Below are 20,191 nucleotides of genomic sequence, written 5' to 3'. Positions count from 1 at the left end.
CAGTACTGTTGACTCATGTTTCTTAATCTAACATAAACTCAGAGATCAAACAGTAACTTTTATAAACATTCTTAATCCTCAAAGCCAAAGGGAAACTTACATTTGTGACCAGGGCTGTTTCCAAAGTCTCTGATGACAATATGCAGGGCTATGTAGCCTCTCTTATTCCCAATTTTACTCTAGAGATCCCTTATCAAACAAACAAACAAACAAACAAACAAAAACATGTGGGGGAGGGCAGGGGGAAGCAGGAGAAAAGGAAAAAGAAAAAATTATGCATCGCCAGCTCAATGCCAGCAATTGTTCTGGATGCTAAAGACAATGAGGTATAAGATGGGTGAGGTCAATGTTCTTCAAAGGACTTCACTGGATCTCACTTGTAATCTTAGCTCATTATTCTGACAGAAATGTACATCAGGATATCAAATTTTCTCTTTTCAATGTTGAAAGGCAAAATAAGATATCTTTTTTGGCCATAATTTACCTCCTACTTCTCTTTTTAATTTTTATTTTTCTCTTAATTTTTAGACATTTCCCATATTACTTAGGAATACAAAATTTATAAATCTAAGGTGCCATCATTTTAAGAACACACCATTATTTTATGTACTACAAGAGCAAAAAAAATGCCATTGCCAATTAAATTGTCACAATACTTTTTATCACTTGCAATTTTAAATTTCAAAAATGGCTCATTTAAACTTATTACACTCAGATGTATTATATATCATTGGCATTCATGTAAAAAGAAATAAATATAACTAATACTTTCTTTACATTCAGATTCCACATTACTGACCAAGTGGGTAATTAAGTTCCATAAAAATTGTTCTCTATGTCATCATGATACTTGATGAAACAGCATTTTTTAATAGTGCCTCACTATTATCTTTAGGATTCCCTTTGGATTTTATGAAAGAGCGAGAGAGACCCAGACCATATGAGCATATATGTATATATAAGTATAAAAGTTTTCATACACATATATAGGCAATAACTACATCACAATTGCTGCCTAAATGGCATCGAGTATATGACACATTTTTATTTCACACTTATTAAAATATAAAAATAAATGTGGCTCTTAAAAATGATGAAAATGTCACACTAAAAGTATAAACCAGTTTTTTTTTTTTAATATGCATTATAGCTAAACATTTTTAAAGAAAAATATTCTTGGTTCTATTCATAAATATCATTCAGGGCAATGTTACTCTTATGTAGAAAAACAACACATATATAGTGAATTCCAAACCTGTGTTAAGAATTGCCAACAAATGTGATCCCTTTCATTGATTTCTAAGAAAGAAACAGAAAATGTGTTCCTCTTCATAAGTTCTCAGTGTCTGTGGTTGTTCTGTCTGAGGAAAATGGCTCAGAAGTAAAACATGGATATCTAAGAGTGCCTACAGAATCAACTTTGCCAAGAACCTTAATTTAGCAACATAACATCCTAGAGATGGTAGAGAATTTACTGAATGTCTAGCTCCAATATCCTCCTTTGCCACTGAGGAAACCAAGGTATGTGGTCACAGAGATAGACACTAGCCCTCAAGGTGCCTGAATCTTAGGCCATTGCTCCCCCACCCTTTTCTTTTCCCATCACCATTTATCTCCCCTTTACATTGCTCTTCCTACACACCTTGTAGTCTTCTCTAGTACTCAGAGAAGTAGTAGCCCATTCTCAGAATGTGATACTATTTGCAATTAAAAGGATACTTACTTCTTTGCTATACATCTAAAACTAGTACAGAACAGTATTGAATATAAACTGTCATAGAATTTTTTTTTTTTAAAGACACACTGCAGCCGAAACCGGTTTGACTCAGTGGATAGAGCATTGCCTGCAGACTGAAAGGTTCTGGGTTCAATTTCAGTCAAGGGCATATACCTTGATTACGGTCACATCCCCAGTAGGGGGTGTGCAAAAGGCAGCTTATTGATGTTTCTTTCTCATCAATGTTTCTAACTCTCTATCCCTCTCTCTTCTTCTCTGTAAAAAATCAATAAAATATAATTTAAAAAAAAAAAAGACACACTGCTATATTGCTTCTCTGAGCTAGACTGAAAAGTACTGAAAAATGCCGTTAAAACATTCCTAAAACTGAATTTGAAATGACCTAAACATACCCATATAATGATCCTTAGATCATTTCAAATTCTAAGCACCTCCAGAAAAGACAGAGCTATGTAATGAGCAGAAATCAGCAATCTATAGAAGAAAGATCAGTAAACTAGTTTAAGGGCAAAATCTCACCTGCCACCTGTTGTTGAAAATAAGGTTTTGTTGGCACACAGTCATGCCCCTTTGTTTCTGTTCCTGTACTGTCTATGGCAGTTTTCAAGCTTTAACAGCAGGGTTGAGTAGTTACACTGTAAACCTCCTGGTCCACAAAGCCCACAGTATATACTATCTGGCCTTTCACAGAAAAAGTCTGCTGTCTCCTTAGACAAAAGAAATGCTCTAGAGTAGGGGTGTCGAACTCAATCAGAGAAGGGGCCAAAATCTAAAATCCAGCCTAAATCGCGGGCCGAATGGTTTACTGAACAGTCATAAACTGTCATTGTGATGGAAACGCAGCGGAGTGCAGTGATGACAGCGCGGTGCGGGCCACATTGCAAGGCCTGGCGGGACGGATTTGGCCCGCGGGCCTTGTGTTTGACACATGTGCTCTAGAGGACAGAGGCAGGAATGATAACAGGCTGCAGCTTCAAGCTCTAGCATATATTATATAGATTGATTACATGTAAAAGACTATTCCCTTTAAATATAAGTGTAACCATAGTAAATATAAGTGTAACCAAGTGTAACCCTAGTGCTCACTATCCATATTTCTTATTTATAATTCATCATCTAATAAGATATACAGGTATACATGTACATACACACAAACACACATGCATACACTTGCAGAATAAAAAGGGCCACTTTTACTTAGTTATCTGTCATAGCTAACCTTTTTGTCTCACTCCAATTAATTGATACATTTCTTTAGCTGCAAATATTTCATCAGTTGGCATTGTAATTCATTTCATGTTTCCTAAAATCCTTGTCCAGTGTATTTGAGCTCTGGCTTCAAAATTTTCAACATTCCCACTTCTGTCATCCAAAACAGTAACCTGTGCCTCTGTATTGATTCTGAAATAAAATTCTTGTCTGACAATGATACTTTACTAAATATATCAGCAAATATCGATAGTAACTCCCCACCAGCATAAGTAGGCTATATAATTCTATTAATACAAATATTGTCAATTAAAATACTGCTTTTTATTTATATATTATATTGGTAAATATGTATGGTACCTTTTTATAATATACTATTAGAAACCTGACACACAAAATTTGTGCAAGAAGCTCGGCCCTCAGAGCCCCAACTTTGTCTGGAAGGTCATCTGAAATGACGTCTGGCTGTCTGGTCTAATTAGCATATTACACTTTTATTATTATAGATAGCCATCAGGAGCTGAGATCTTCAGAACAACTGTGCTCCTCACTTAGCACAAAAATATGCACTTATCCTAAGTAAATCAAGGGAATGCCTTGAGGTGAAAACTCAACAGGACTTTCTTAGCATTATTAACAAAAATGAATAAAAAATTCAGCTCACAAAAAGAATCACTGGATTTATTTGTACATTGGTTTAGATTAGGGGTGTCGAACTCAATCAGAGAAGGGGCCAAAATCTAAAATCCAGCCTAAATCGCGGGCCGAATGGTTTACTGAACAGTCATAAACTGTCATTGTGATGGAAACGCAGCGGAGTGCAGTGATGACAGCGCGGTGCAGGCCACATTGCAAGGCCTGGCGGGACGGATTTGGCCCGCGGGCCTTGTGTTTGACACATGTGGTTTAGATAGTGATTCTAGATAAAAAGTAAAGATTGCTCTTTACAAAATTTTGTGAAAGTAATAAAATTAGGATTTGGGGAAGGTACAACCTCCAAAATGATGTGGCAACCTACTAGATGGAAACCATGTACCTAAATGGATGCCTCTTGAAGTGCAAATCTCCCATGGCCTTACTGTGCCACCTTATTATTATTTTACAGGCTGCACTTACAAGAATAGTAGCATCCTAAATGCAATCAATTAAATGAGTCCCTTAGCTGTGCTTTAAAAAAAAATTTCTGAACTCTAATTGATTCTGCAAACTTTCCAACAGAGAACTTTATGTATGTTAATAGTGTGTTGGCCAGAAAATAGCCCCAACAATTTTGCCCGGATGAGTAAACCTAAGAGAGAGATTGGCAGCCATCCCCATTGATATTCTCCTAAGGCTGCAAGAATGCCTTTAAACCCCACAATTGGTGAAAATGGTCCTTTAGGTATTCACACTTTCCAATCTCTCATTTTCCTCCCAGCTTGATTTATCACATTTTGGTTCTTTGGTTCTCAGTCCAAAATAAAATCAACTCATTGAGGACTCAGAGGAAAATATGAGATCTGGGGATGCTGAGAGTGTAAGAAAAACAAATGAGGCACTGAGACATCAGGCAAAACCTGCAATAGAGATGCAGAAAAAAGGGAAACTGATTTACTTGGATGAAAGAAAGTAGAATTCAAAAACAAAAAACAAAAGAAGAAGAAGCCTGATGGAGTGGGAGAGGAAAGGGTGGGGAACAAATACATTGCCCAGATGGAACAGGACTCCTAGTTGTTAGCGCTTATAAACATTGCAATGATTAAAGATGTCTTAGGGGAAGTTATCAAATGTTTTGTTTCTGGGATTGTTTACATAAAAGGTAAGTAAATTGATGCAGAGAAGTTATATTTTGATGACATTAATCCTATGATTTTGTAACTTAAGACTAAGGTGCCTGGACAGCATGGCTCAGCAGTTGAGCACTAGGAACCAAGAGGTCATGCTTGGATTCCTGATCATGGCACATGCGTGGGTTGATCCCCAATGTGGGACATGCAAGAGGCAGCCAATCAATGATTCTCTCTCATCATTGATGTTTCTATCTCTCTCTCCCTCTTCATTTCTCTCTGAAAAAAAAAAATGACTAAGGTGGTGCTGAAAAAAAAAATGACTAAAGTGGTGCTGGAAAAGAAAAGAACCCGTGCTTATGTTAAGCATACACACAAGATTTATGGTCTGCCTCAGAACTTTGTTCCAGAGTAACATGGAGTGAATTTTAAATGCATAGTTCTCTGCTGGTAATCATTTGCTTAACCACTAAGAGGGACTCAATCCAGTTGTGTAACAATATCCAATCAATACACATAATTGCCTTTTCTGGCTCCCTTTATTTCTAAGTTTGATTTTCTTAAACTCCAAATTAAATAGATTTCTAATCAGCTTTCCTATAGTCTTCTTTAAAATATCACAATTTCTACAGACTCTACTAGATTGTTTCTATATTCTTAATTACAGGCCCAACATAAGTTAAACCAGCTAAATAATTTTTTTTTTCAGATTTCACAAAATGTGCCTCCACTCTAATGCAATTCTATTCTACATTATGAGGTATGCTTTCCTATAAAACAGCAGCATACCCAAGTTTTCATTTCCATGTGTTATGATGGATTAGATTTGAGAATGTATGTGCATTTTCTCTTATTTACCTGCATTTTCAATAATATATGTATCTATTTTTCCTTTAGGTATGTTACACATGCAAAAAAAATGTTCATGTTAATTTACTACCATGCAAATGAAGGTGAGACTAACAGCAATCATACTTAAACATGGGAGCATTCTTTAGAATCTTAGCCTTCATTACCCTCTAATTTATAGGCCCATTTTATCAGGGCCTATAAATTTTGAAGGTTCATGCTGTATTTTGAAGGTCCACATTCAATTATATATGGTATTCAAAAGCTTTACAATATTTAAACTTGGCAGGATTATATTTAGACTACTTCTCACTATCATTTTGGATGAGTTTTTTTGTGTATAGTATGTTTTTTGTTTGTTTGTTTCTTACCTACTGTGAATAATATATTCAACTGCCTATTCATTATTTCTTTGGACACCTCTGCTATTCTGTTCTCCTTTTCCTTTTACACCAGTAGTTATTTGCTTTCAGTTCTTTTTATAGGCCAACCAATTCATCACACATAGCTAGTATTTTCTCATAATTTTCACTCTAAATATTGTCTCTAACATCTCACCAATATCCCATTGGGTCCCACTATTTCTGAATTTATTTGAATGCTAATTACTTTAGTCTTGAGTATTTGGGAAGAATTAATATATATAGGGGAAAACTGATGGTCCTAGAATTTTAAGGCCATTAACCCAGATAGGTCATTAACTTTCAGAAAGGGTCCTTATAAGAGGAAAGGTGATTATTATTCTTGTAGTATCTTTGCTTTAAAAAAGGAAAAATGGACCTACTTTCTCTGGCATAATGGTTTTTAGACATAATAGGGTTCATGAATTTAAAACAAAATTAGGAAATGTCAAGAGCAACATTAAGACATTATTTATCAGCATGCTGTTTTACAAAGGAAAACAATAAATAGATTAATTTCATTAATTAAATACAAAAACAGAGAAGAAGGAAAAGATGCACACAGTTTGAGAACTGTAACCTTGGGTGTTTTTTGTTTGGCTGTTTGTTTTTTTGGGGGGTGAGCAATAGAGCCAGATAAAATATCTTTGCGAAGATATTCACAAAGAAACAACTTCACTAACGTATGGATTCTCTGAAAAATAGGACATATTTTGCAGTGACACGCATGCAACTGGGTCTCCCTATGTCATGTTTAGCTAGCTGAGACCTTTGCTAGGCACCTCCACCTGAGGCGCTCTCTATAGAATTTCTCAACTCCCCTGAGTTTGATCAAACTCAGCTCCCACGCCATGCTGGCAATCAGAACATCAGTTCCCTCTTACACAGCATTATGAACTGAAAATTGCTTAGAAACAATGGCTTTTCATTGGCATTTAACTATGTGAATATACACAGCGAAGTTGGACACAAAGCTTAAGGACCTACTCTCTTGGGTCATTTTGATGTTGTGACCCCATTGGTCTTTGAGCACCTTTTTGCATCTGGCACAAGATGCTATTGGATCTTGTACTTTTCCTGCCCAGACCTAGATTCAGCAATTTCTCTAGGGCCTTCTCATTCCTTTCTGTTGAGGGATTAAAACAAATTTTTATGTCTTATGATTCAGAACACAAAATAATAAAACCACAGATATCATTCCTATTCTTATTTCCTCCAAACTGTTCCTATCTATCCCCATCTTCAGGCCTCTGCTAAAATGTCTCACCAGCCGAAACCGGTTTGGCTCAGCGGTAGAGCGTTGGTCTGCAGACTGAAAGGTCCCAGGTTTGATTCCGGTCAAGGGCATGTATGTTGATTGCGGGCACATCCCCAGTAGGGGGTGTGCAAGAGGCAGATGGTCAATGTTTCTTCTCATCAACGTTTCTAGCTCTCTGTCTCTCTCCCTTTCTCTCTGTAAAAAATCAATAAAATATCCCACCTTTCCTGAGTGCTACAGGGAAGAATAACTGTAGTCCCTGTTTTTACTTATCACACTTTACTTGCTTTAGTGTCCTTAGTATTACCTATCACTACATGACATAATCATATATTTTTCCCCGTCTGCTTCAACTAGAATATAAATTCCATGAGAATACTTTGTTTCATTCACCGCTATACCCAAGCACCCTGAATAATCCCATGCACAGCAGGTAACTCAATACATTATTTGTTGTATAACTTTTGGGAATAAATAATAATTTTTATTTTATACAAGTGGGAGCCACCCTAGAAAGACAGTTCCATGTCTTGTGTTTTTCACACAATATCTCCTGGAGATAATCTCACATAAATTTTCACCTTATTTTTAAAATAATTAGAGTATTTACGTGTTTATGCACTGTGCCTCTTTTATTACTCAGGTATTTACAGCAAAATAATGACAGTTCTGTATAACATAATAGATTTTTTTTTTTAATTTGGGAGAAAAGAAAAGGGCAAGTATGTATGTGTGTGTGTCTAAATGTTCTAAGTGTTAACAATTTGGAAATTTTGGAGAAGGTATTCAAGTATTCTTTTCATTTGGAAAAATGAAAATAATAATGAAGGTGAGTCTGCAAAGCAACGAGCATGGTGAGAGATGCAGAGACATCTCCTAACTCTCTCACCTTTTCTTTTTCTCACCCCTACATTCCCTCTAAGAAAATAAATTACAGTAAATTGCATGCTCTGACAAAAGCAAACACAACCCCATATACAGTTTGCTATGAATAATGCATTCTAAAGAACTATTTTATTTGAAAATACAAAATGTTACATTTTGGGATTTCCTGGAAAGTGGGATTGACATTTGATAATAATTCAAACAATATAAATACTATAATAACTGATTATTTTATGTCTATTTGATGGGCAAACTGAAACACTATCCTAATTAAAAGGAGTCCCTATAGAAATGCATACTGAACACGCAATAGTAATAACCTTAACAAGACATAACCTTAACAAGGTCCAAAAGTGATTTAGGTAATTGTTATAAATCATACATTCCAGAAAGTGTCAAATAAACTGAGCAGGATTGGCCTCAGGCAAAACTGTAACATGGGCAAGTTTATGCTTTATTCCCAGGCTTCTCACTTTTAGATATTCCCACAGCTCTTGGGTTGTCATCTAAAGCAGGTGTTATTTATTCATTCAATTTGTTTCTTCTCACCTCTGAGAACTTAACTCTGCCATGTGCCTGCTCTACTCAGCCCTCTATTCCTCAATTCTCACAGGATTTTACTTTTGCAAAGAAATTTACTTTTTTTCCTTCATGGTCACAGTATTTGCTAGCTAGCATTATAAATCATTCCTGCTTAGCATGCTAATTAGAAGTGCTAGATGACCATTCCATACAAGTGTTAACACAAGACAATACCATGACTTTTGGTCTAATACCTCAGTTATTCCTTAGCTTCCTCTGTGAACCTAAAGCCCTTTGCCCATCTTTTTTTTTTTTTTTTAAACACGTTATTTAAATTGTAATCATTTCTCTAGCTTTCTTATCTCAACCCAATGAGATCAAGTTCCTTAAGGGCAGATATTACATCCTGAACACTTTTGTAATCCAACAAGTGACCAAATACTTAACATATTATAAATGCTTACTCAAAGACTCTTGAACTTAATTATCAAATGAAGAACAAATTTCAGGCATACCTCATTTTACTGCTCTTTGATTTATTATTAAGCTTCCCAGGCATTGCAGTTTTTGTTATTGTTTTGTATGTACTAAAAAACAACAACAACAACAACAACAAAAAACCACTCCATCAGCAAGACCCTACATCAGCAAAAAGATTATCACTCACTTCATTGCTACATTCATTTTACTACAGTGGTCTGGAACCGAACTCACAATATCCAATATATGTCTGTATATCTGGAAACACTACAGCCCACAAGTGACCTCGCTTACCAGAGGAAATGCTTTGTTTTTGAAAAGAACAAACTAAGAAGAATAACAGTTAGGGTAGCCAAACACCAAAAACTGTTCCCCATTCATGGAAATACTCTCCGTTTGGAAAACAGAGAAATTCAAAACAGACTTCCAGTTGAAACAAAGGGTAGCTTTATGGGAGGAAGGAGCTTAGAATGCAATCTTGAGACAAACCAAGAAAAACATAGGCAGTAAAATCTCAGACATTGCTCATAGCAATATTTTTACTGACATAGCACCAACGGCAAGGGGAACAAAAGAAAAAAAAATAAATGAATGAGACTACATCAAGCTAGAAAGTTTTTGCACAGCAGAGGAAACCAACAAAATGAAAAGACAACCCACTGAATGGATGAACATACTTGCCAGTGACATATCTGATAAGGGGTTAATATTCAATATGAATAAAGCACTTATAAAACTCAACACCAAGAATAATCAAACAATCCAATTAAAAAATAGACAAAGAACTTGAATATATACTTCTCCAAAGAGGACATACCAATGACCAATAAGCATATGAATGACAAGATGCTCAATGTCACTAATCATCAGAGAAATATAAATTGAAACCACAATAAAATATCACCTCAAAATGTCAGAATGACCATCATCAACAAATCAAAAGTGCTGGCCAAGATGTGGAGAAAAAGGAACCCTCATGCACTGTTGGTAGAAATACTGACTGGTGCAGCCACTGTGGAAAACAGTATATAGTTTCCTGAAAAAATTTATTTTAAATTAAAAATTAAAAATATAACTGCCTTATGACCCAGAGATTCCACTTCTGGAAATTTGTTGGTAGAATCCCAAAATACGAATTCAAAAGAATTTACGCACTCCTCAGTTTATTGCAGCATTATATACAATAGCCAAGATTTGAAGGCTGCTCAAGTACCCATCAGCAGCTGAGTGGATATACTAGTGAAAGCTGTGGTACATTTACACCATGGAATACCACTCAGCTGTCAGAAGGAAGAAAATGTTACCCTTTGCAATAGCATGGATGGACCTGGAGAGCATCATACTAAGTGGAATAAACAAGTCAGAGAAAGACAAGCACCATATAATTTCACTCATATGTGGAATATAATGAACAAAATAAACTAACAAACAAAGTATCAGTAGAAACAGACCCATAGATACAGAGAACAGATTCACAGCTGTCAGAGGGGAACGAGGTTGTTGAACTGGGTGAAAAGATGACAGGATTGAAAAAACATCATGGACACAGACAACATGTGATCACAAGAAGAAAAGGGGTGGAAGTGGGGAGAGGTAGAAAGGGTTGAGGGTATAGGGGCAATAAATGATGATGGAAAGAGACATGACCCGGGGTGGTGAATACACAATACAACATACAGACGGTGTGGTATAGAACTGTACACCTGCGACCTATACAATTTTACTAACCAATGTCACCCCAATAAAGTCAATAAAAAGGTAAAAAGAAAGAAATCTGTTTTTAAAAACAACAATAACAGATTTAGGGCCATTACTGTTGAGTCTTCACTTTTACTCAGGTGATTCTTGTTGTTAAACTGAGGTAGCAAAAATCAACTTTACCCAAAATTTTTTCAACAAGTAAAGTACAATATGTTATATGCATTTCTCCTGGAACTTAAAACCTTAATCTCATTTAATGCCCTGGCTCTACCGGAACCAGCAATGGCTTTAGGAAATGAGGGGAAAGGATGAAATTTTGTTTTGAGGCAAACAGCAATGGCGTATTGACATCTACCGTAAATTGCAGTGGGGCCGAGATTCTAAAATGTTGAACTATGGAAAACCACGTCTACTAGATGGTTCCCCAGACCTGCTGGTTCTGATGGAGAACACGGGAGGCGGAACGCTAGACCAGAATCAGCATCTACTGTTCCCCTGAGCAAAACGCCCACTTACCTGCATCTCTGATTCCTCGTCCGAAAACCTAGCGCGTTGAACTTCTGTGATTTTAAGATTCTTTCAAGACATGTTACTAAATAACTCCACGTTTGATTTGTCCTTTTTTGTGGGGGGAAAAACTGTTGGAATTTCCTCACAAACGGTATTGGCACATACAAGTGTGGAGGAAATTCTGTGACCTTGCCCCAAAGACCAAGGCTGAGACCTCACGGCCTGATTCTTGTGGGAACGCTGGCTGCAGAGGGCCCGAGGCTCAGCAATCTCCAGTGATTATCCTCAGGTGCAGGAAGCTCACTGGCAACAAACACTTCTTCCCAATAAACAGTTTCCTCCCAGCTACTGATGACTGCAGCCATACAAGGGCCCATTCAGCCTGCTTGCCTCAATTTGGGACAACTCTGAAAGTGCCCTCTTGGTCTAGAGTAGTGGTCAGCAAACTCATTAGTCAAGAGAGCCAAATATCAACTGGACAACAATTGAAATTTCTTTTGAGAGCCAAATTTTTTAAACTTAAACTTCTTCTAAGGCCATTTCTTCAAAATAGACTCCCCCAGGCCCTGGTATTTTGTAGAAGAGCCACGTTTAAAAAGCCAAAGAGCCGCATGTGGCTCACGAGTCTAGAGCAATCTAAGGATTCTGGTGAAACCTATTGCAACTGCAACACAGTGCAACTCCTCCCTCAGCACAATCCTGCCCCTCTTGCTCCGTGTCAGGCATTGTATTCTGTCCAGGAGTGTTCCCCAATATCCTGCTGCAAGCACACCTCCTCTGGGTCAAGTCTGTATCCCAGGGCAGCCCACAGCAGATGGGTAGTACCACCAGTGGTCCTAGGAAGCAAATTATAAAATAGAATTTGAGGAAACTGATCATGAGCCTCTGGTAGCTGGTGCTTATAATCCCTGGTGTGCTCTCGTGGTGCAATTATTAAAACTTTTATCTGTGGTAAGTTGGGGTGAGACATCAGTATGTCAGAAAGCTTCGGCAGGTGTCAGGTATTTGAGAGGCTTCAGAAGAAAAGCAATTATAAGAACTGTAGAATCAGACAGCTTTTGCTGGCTACTACTGATGCCCTGTAAAAATTCAATGACACTCTGAGGGGGATTAATCTCAAGTTTAAAGCTAAGCATAAAAGTCAGAGGGCCTCCTTGGAAGCATATAGAAAGATTCTCATCTACTTCAGACAGAGGGGAGAAGAAGCTTAAGTACAAGGCCCAACAGTGAAGTATAAGGAAAGCTGAGATCCAACTGAGAGAAACTGAACTCTCAACCCCAGTGGGTATGCTACTCAAGATGGAACCCTGAGACTTGGAATGAGAACATCTGGACTGAGACCCAAGAATCTTGACCTCTCAGATCCTACTCAACTCTCTAGCCCTGCAGACGTAGCTTACTTTTCTCAAAGCTTACTACCTTGTCCTTGCTTAATGATGATGCAGAGTCTTGAAAGAGAATACATGCCCTCTCAGATTTCCCTCCTCTCCCCCATTAATCCTAGCTACAAGACTAATAACTAAGGTCAAACCACAGCATAACCCAGCCAAAATGTCCTGGGCCTCCGAGGAGAGAAGAGGGATGCAAAAGCTGCAGCAAGTCCTTGTGAATGTGACTCAGCAGAAGCCAGGAGAGTGTGTATAGACCTGGATTCTGAAGATTCTGAGTCAAGGAGTGTGGAGCATGAAGTCAGATAAGGTAGAGTTTATCATGTTTATCAATATGAGGATGAGACAGAATAGGGGTAACACCGGACTCCATCTTCACCAAAAAAATTCCATCTTAGAGGCCTGACTATGACTCCTGGCTTTCAGTAAAACTCCATGGTTGAAATTAACCTAACCACATCCTTAAAGGAAAGAATGTATAATGATAACATCCTTTCTCAACAGCATGTTCTGCAAAATAGTTTTGTCGATTAAGTGGCAACCAGAATGTGTGCACACGTATAATTTTACAGGCCCTTTGAGTGGTCCACTAACCATGGAAAACATCTTGTGACTACCGCAGGGTCAACCACCACCAGATGATGATAGTGGGACAACTGACCTCATCTTCATTCCCAAGCCCTTTACCCGCCCTAAAGCCCCTGTATAAGCCATCCACAAAAACCCCTTGGGGAGCTCAACTTCTCTCTCCTGGTTGACTACTTGTGTACAAGCTCTATTCAATAAGCTCTTATCTGCTTGATCTTGTCCTGAGTTCAGTGCTCACTTCTATAACATTGAGACTCAAGAACCTGACATTCAAAGTCTGGTAACAGGACACTCTGTGACACAGGACTTAATAATCTGACAAGAACCCTGAGAGACAGTGCTAACACACTGCTAAAATGGTTCTAAGAAGCCTGGGAAAAGCTGTGGCTCACAGTAAGAAAACTAGAAATGTCAGAATACATGTGATAGTGAAAAAGGCTCAAAATGATCAGGAAGGTAATATGCTAGGGAGTACACTATACTATAAAGGGTAAATAACACATTATTCATTGGCCAACTGTTTTGCACAGATAGGTATGAGGAACAACACTGATTATTGAAGCAATGGGGAGTGTGCTGGTAAAAGAAAAACCAGAAATAGTCGGAAATGTATTGGTGGCTCTTCTTTTTAAGACAGAGATAAAAGATGCTGTACAGTATTGGCCTACTGAATAGGAATTTTGCTGTCTTAAAATAACAAAAGCAATGATATAATACTTCCGAAACAAGGGGCATGCAATTACCTAAATGAGAAGCAAGGTGGAGTTGTAAATATTATCTTATTGGATTCACTATTTTCTGAAAGAATTTTGAATATTCTGGGATGCAATTAAATTACTTCGAAATGATTTGATTTTTGTAAGAATCCTTTTAAACTTTGTTAGGTGAGACCAAAGCAGCCTTTGGTCTAAAACTCAATTTTGCCTAATGAGGCAATAAGTACCTGACCTCCTCCCCACCACCATCTGGCTGGTGGAAATACCAACAATTCCTTGCCCTCTTTGCTTAGGAGATTGTTTTGATTGCTCTTTTTTGGTGGTTCTTTTCCAGCCTGGAGTAGTCAGCTGAAGACCAGGGGACTCTCATGGATGTCTGGAGCTCTCCCTCTCTCTCTCTCTCTCTCTCTCTCTCTCTCTCTCTCTCTCTCTCTCTCTCTCTCTCTCTCTCTGTGTGTGTGTGTGTGTGTGTGTGTGTGTGTGTGCGAGCGCACACGTGCAAGCAAGCACGAGCACAGCTCTTTCTTTCCAATACTCTTCCCTGAGAATTTTAACGATGCTGACCCTCCCATATGCTCAGCTTAGTCTGCTCAGCTCAAAATATTTACAAATGAGAGCAGAAAACTATATTAAGAAAATGCAACCATGGCCAATGTGGTTCAGCTAGTTGAACATCAGCGCATGCACTGAGAAGTTGCAGGTTTGATTCCTGGCCAGTGCACAGGTTTCAGGCTCAATCCCTAGTGGAGAATGTGTAGGAGGCTGCTGATTGATAGTTCTCTCTCACCAATGTTTCTCTCTCTTTCTCCCACTCTCTCTCTGCAAATCAATAAAATAAATAGAGAGAGAGAGAGAGAGAAAGAGAGAGAGAGAGAGAGAGAGAGAGAGAGAGAGAGAGAGAGAGAGAGAGAACCAGTCATTTCTCCTCTCAGATCAGTGTCCTGTTAAAAAGTGCAGCAAGATGAACACATGTTGACCAAGTTTAAGCATCAACCCAATGCAAATCTGTGTACATTTTCTCAAATTATTACTAGTTGGTGTATTATTCTTTCCCAGAAATCTCAGAGATATCTGAAATACAGAACAAGTACACCTCTCAGAAAGTTTTATTAAGATGTTTTGCCAAAACTGGTTTGGCTCAGTGGATAGAGCGTCAGCCTGCGGACTGAAAGGTCTCGGGTTCAATTCTGGTCAAAGGCATGTACCTTGGTTGTGGGCACATCCCCAGTAGAGGGTGTGCAGGAGCAGCTGATCAATGTTTCTCTTTCATCGATGTTTCTAACTCTCTATCCCTCTCTCTTCCTCTCTGTAGAAACCAATAAAATATATTTTTTAAAAGATGTTTAATTAGCAGAAAACACTATAAACCATTCATGTAACCATTGAAATTTCTTATGTTTCTTTAATCTACAAAACGCAATATTCTTACACCCCAGATAAACTGCCAATATGTGAGCTCCTGCATTCTTCCTGCATGCCTTTATAGTAAACAAAGATGGAATTCCAGGCCAACTAATGGCCCTATTTTCAAAAAACTTGTTTCTCATCCACCTGCAGTCATGTTGGAATCACCTATCCTGTACAACATGGGGTAGATACAAAAGCAGGATAAACCAAGAAAATTCTCTACCTACCAGAAATTTGGAAAGGAACCTAAAAATACCAGTTGATTTCTTAGTGACCTTTACAACTGCCTGCAGCTGTCACATGGAAAAATAAGGGAAATTGATCTACAGAGAGTAGAGAGTACAGATTGGATATGCAATAGAAACAGAGACTATTTGGGAAAGAGTGAGCAAGGTTATTGATAGCTTTCCAACTCTTGGTAATTTCCCTGTGTAAAATACATCTATATTTCCTGATATTGAGTTCTAATAAGAAACCATTTTAATAAATTCTCCTTCTCTCACTTAAACTAGAATAATAAAAATTGACTTAGCATGCCTTATAAAAATGCATCTTTATTTGTCTCCCATTGTCTCTTTAAATTATTCAATGAGGGAAATTTTACTCTTGCCTTTGGAAGAATTATTTTGCTAGTCAGTTTTTGTTCTCATCTAAAATAGAATTTGTCCTGCAGTGACTTTAAAATCCATATATCATCTCAGTTCTTTCTTTTAAATTCTCCAGGACCAGATATAACCCAAATTCAACTTTTCTAAGAGGCTACAACTAAAGGTTAGCCATTTGCAAATGGAAAAGGAGAGAAGCAAAAAGGGGCACATCATCTTCTCTGCTAACCATTGTTTCTGACATCCAAAGGGTTGAATGCAGGAAGGAAAAGGGCATGGGGGCAAAAGCAGCCATATATAGTGGGTACAGGTTTCATTTGGCAATGAGCCCCTCTAAGTGACAAATGTATAGATATTGACCTATCTCACCAGAACCTTTGTGAACATTCCAGGAAATACTTTTCAATCCATGCTAAGTGCCTCTGCCTGCCATTCCCTCAAAGTGACAAGTACACACATTTTTCTGGTAGCCCTTTCCCCTCTACCCCCTAGATTCCTAGTAGTGGGTCAGCCATGCCACACAAAACTCCCCCTTGTAATACTCTTGGAGGCACTCTTGGGCAGAAACATAAGTGACTCCATCAGATCTGTCTTTCCTGTTCAAGCCATCCTTGGTGCACCTTCCTTTGTGTAAAATGGCCATTGCATCTTGTTACCATCATAAAGAGTGAAATCTTACACATAACATTAGCATTAGTTAATTTCTGTTACTATTCCTCCAGCTCCTGCCAAAGAATATTACTTAAGAACTCCTCCAGTATTCATAGTAAATGCCTACCCTTTATGAACATGTAGGTAAATCTCACTATTGAATGACTGTGAACGTTCATGGAAAGAGACAATTTGCTATCAAGAATTTAGCTGACAAATGAGCTAGCAAACCATTAAGCAACCTTATCCATATGTGATCATGATTGTCTTTACCCACAGACATAGAAAATAACTCCTGTGAAATGCTTTAGGAATAAGATCATTCTTATTTAGAAAAAAATAGAAATAAAAGATTATAGAATATGAGTGTGGCTTAAACTTATGACTTTTAGAATCACCAGACCTCCCGCTCACTGAATAAACATTAATCGATCCCCTAGCATGTGCAAGCTGTTGGGATGGGTGCCAAGAATAGATAGGGAGTAAAATGGGCATGAATCCTGCTCCTGTGAAGCCTACTACCTATATTTGATCTGTCTAAAAACAAAACAAAAAAAGATTCATGAAATTTTTTCCATCAATGCCGTACTCATCAAGGGAGAAAGAAAATTGTGATGAAAGGTAAAATCTGCTTAATTATGGTGTGAAAATAAGTACAGGAAACATGTGCCTTGAATCAAAAATGTGAATCTTTAGAAAGCCAGGTGCCTGTACAAGTTATTTTCATGAGGCAGACAAATGAACTGCTGTATAACAGAGTAATGAAAGGTAAAGAAATAATTTTGTTGTGCATAATATGAAGCTAACAGGAAAAATAGAATAAAGTAACCACATTTTTGCAGAATTGCTCTCTCCCAATCTGAAGAAACTAATGAAAAATCAGGATTCTGGCTGGAAACAAGTAAGTGCTCAGTGTCTGTTGTAGAAAAATGTCTACACACACACACACACACACACACACACACACACGTGCACATGCACATGCACATGTCTTGTAGTATAGCAACAGCCCTCATCATTCATCAGTGTTGCTTTTATCCTGTACATTCATGGAGGTTGAAGGTTAATCCTATATAATAAAAGCCTAATATGCTAAGTGTCCTGTAGTCTGGTTGGCCGTTCAACCAACAAAAGTGTAATTTACTAATGATATGCTAAGGCCACTCAACTGCTTGCTATGATGTGCACTGACCACCAGGGGGCATATGCTCAATGCATGTGCTGCCCCCCGATGGTGAGTGCGCTCCCACAGGGTGCGCACCACTCAGCCAGAAGCCAGAAGCCGAGCTCATGTCTGGCAAGCACAGCAGTGGTGGTGGGAGCCTCTCCCACCTCCACGGCAGCACTAAGGATGTCCAACTCCCAACTTAGGCCTAAGCCAGCAGTCAGACATTCCCCAAGGTGTCCTGGACTGTGAGAGGGTACAGGCTGGGTTGAGGGACCCACCCCCTCAGTGCACAAATTTCAGCACTGGGCCTCTAGTATTTTAATAAGGATAAAATATAAGGCACTGTAGGGTTTATTTTGCTAGCAGAAATCTGATTTTAAACTTCATAAGCTACCTTATTCCTTTATTTTGTGGTTAAACATTTCATTTATATTTTGTTTTATTAGCGATACTAGAAGCCAATGCACAAAATTCATGCAAGGGCCTTGGCCCTGGTGGCCTCTGCTCCCTCTGCTGCACATCCCGCCTGCTACGGCTTTGTCTGAAAGGCAGGACGTCAGAAAGACATCTGGTCTAACTAGTACACTGTGCGTTTATTACTAATAGATATACATATATGGCATGGAGATTCTGTAGAATTATCCATAAGATTATCAAGCCAATAAGTACTGGCTTCCACTAATGCTCATATCTAGGAGCAGTCATACAAACCTCTAAGTCATGAACATTTAGAAACCTACTTAAAAAGACTATACCAGACCAGCTGCCGCGGCACAGTGGGTAAGGTTCAACCTAGGAACCAAGAGGTCATGTTTCAATTTCCGGTCAGGGCACATGCCCAGGTTGCAGGCTTGATCACAGTATGCGGCATGTAGGAGCCAGCCAATCAATGATTCTCTCTGATCTCTGATGTTTCTCTCTCTCCCTCTTCCTTCTTCTCTAAAAGCAATAAATATATACATATTTTCTAAAAATACTAAAAATGAGTGCTGGTAACCTGCATTGGTATTTCTGCATACTTTCTATGTATTTGCCAGGGCCTTCTATGATTAAGTACTAATTGGTCATTTCTTTCTAGTTTGTTGAAACCAGAACAGTCTCTTGAGAAACAGCTGCATAGAGGAATAAATTATAATCTATCCCAGGACACTCTTGAAACCCAAATAATAATAAATATGCCCCCCACACCCCAAAAAAGTATAAAATAGCCAGCAGCAACTATGGTCACCCCAGCTCAGTTTTCAATTGGAATACCCAAATGCAGCATCTATATTTGCTCCTCCTGGTTTGCAGAACAAAAATGCAACTCCATAGGAGGGAGGAAAGATGTCAAAATGTGAGAAGATTTACAAGGGCTGAACGGTGTGTATCTACAATGCTTAAACTGCTAAAGATGCTAGCAACTGAAGAGAGGGAAGAGATTTGATCTGACACTGCCCATGTTCCCCAAATATAAGTGGAAAACTCACAGGCTCTCTCAGTTTTACAACTAGAGTGTTCAGGGTGGCTATCACATCAACTCATGAAACATGAAATCCCATAATAGGAACAACTGGACTATGTGGGACCAAAAGCAAATTCCACAAAAATAAATTTTGTGAATTTCCCTTTCTAGAAATTGTGACTTCAGGGAATTGAATGTTTTGGAGGAATTTAGACTAGTATAATTTGACAATTACTTATCTTTAAATACAATTTATTTTTTACATTAATACCTATACTGTTGAGTCACCAGAACTCTGACATTAGGGTTATTTATATAACCCAATTTATCCCTCTGGTATACCTAGCAGGATCTTAGATCATCTTCCACACTCAGAATGTTATAAATAAGTGCATTTTCTAACTAATGACCTGACAGAAATTCTTGTGTTATGCCAAAAGTATTAATGTTTACTCCTGGGACAGAAAGGCATAACTGTATTTGAACAAATTGCTTTTTGCAATTCTCTTTGCTACCGATGCAATATCCATATGGAAAATTATGAATTTATAACACATATTCTTTCTCTTCTTTCATTCATTTGTTCATTCATTCATTTAACCAATATCTGTGCACTAGGCATTGTGCTTGGCTGTAAAGATAAGTGATAAATAAGCATGACTTCTGGTCCTTATAAAGCTTTCCACTTAGTGAAGGAGACAGATTACCATCAAGTAAACTAGCCTACAGGTGCCAGGCTATGGTCTGAGTTACTAGAAAATAAATATATAGGTGGGGTGGTCAAAGGAAGCCCTTGGATGAGTTGATCCAAAGGAAAGGAAATCTCCATTCTTTGTTACTACCCTTAGATATTCTCTCTCTCTCTCTCTCTCTCTCTCTCTCTCTCTCTCTCTCTCTCTCTCTCT

This window comes from Pipistrellus kuhlii, unplaced genomic scaffold (genome assembly GCF_014108245.1).
Source record: "Pipistrellus kuhlii isolate mPipKuh1 unplaced genomic scaffold, mPipKuh1.p scaffold_m20_p_4, whole genome shotgun sequence".
NCBI lineage: Eukaryota > Metazoa > Chordata > Mammalia > Chiroptera > Vespertilionidae > Pipistrellus > Pipistrellus kuhlii.
This window is presented reverse-complemented; position numbering follows the sequence as displayed.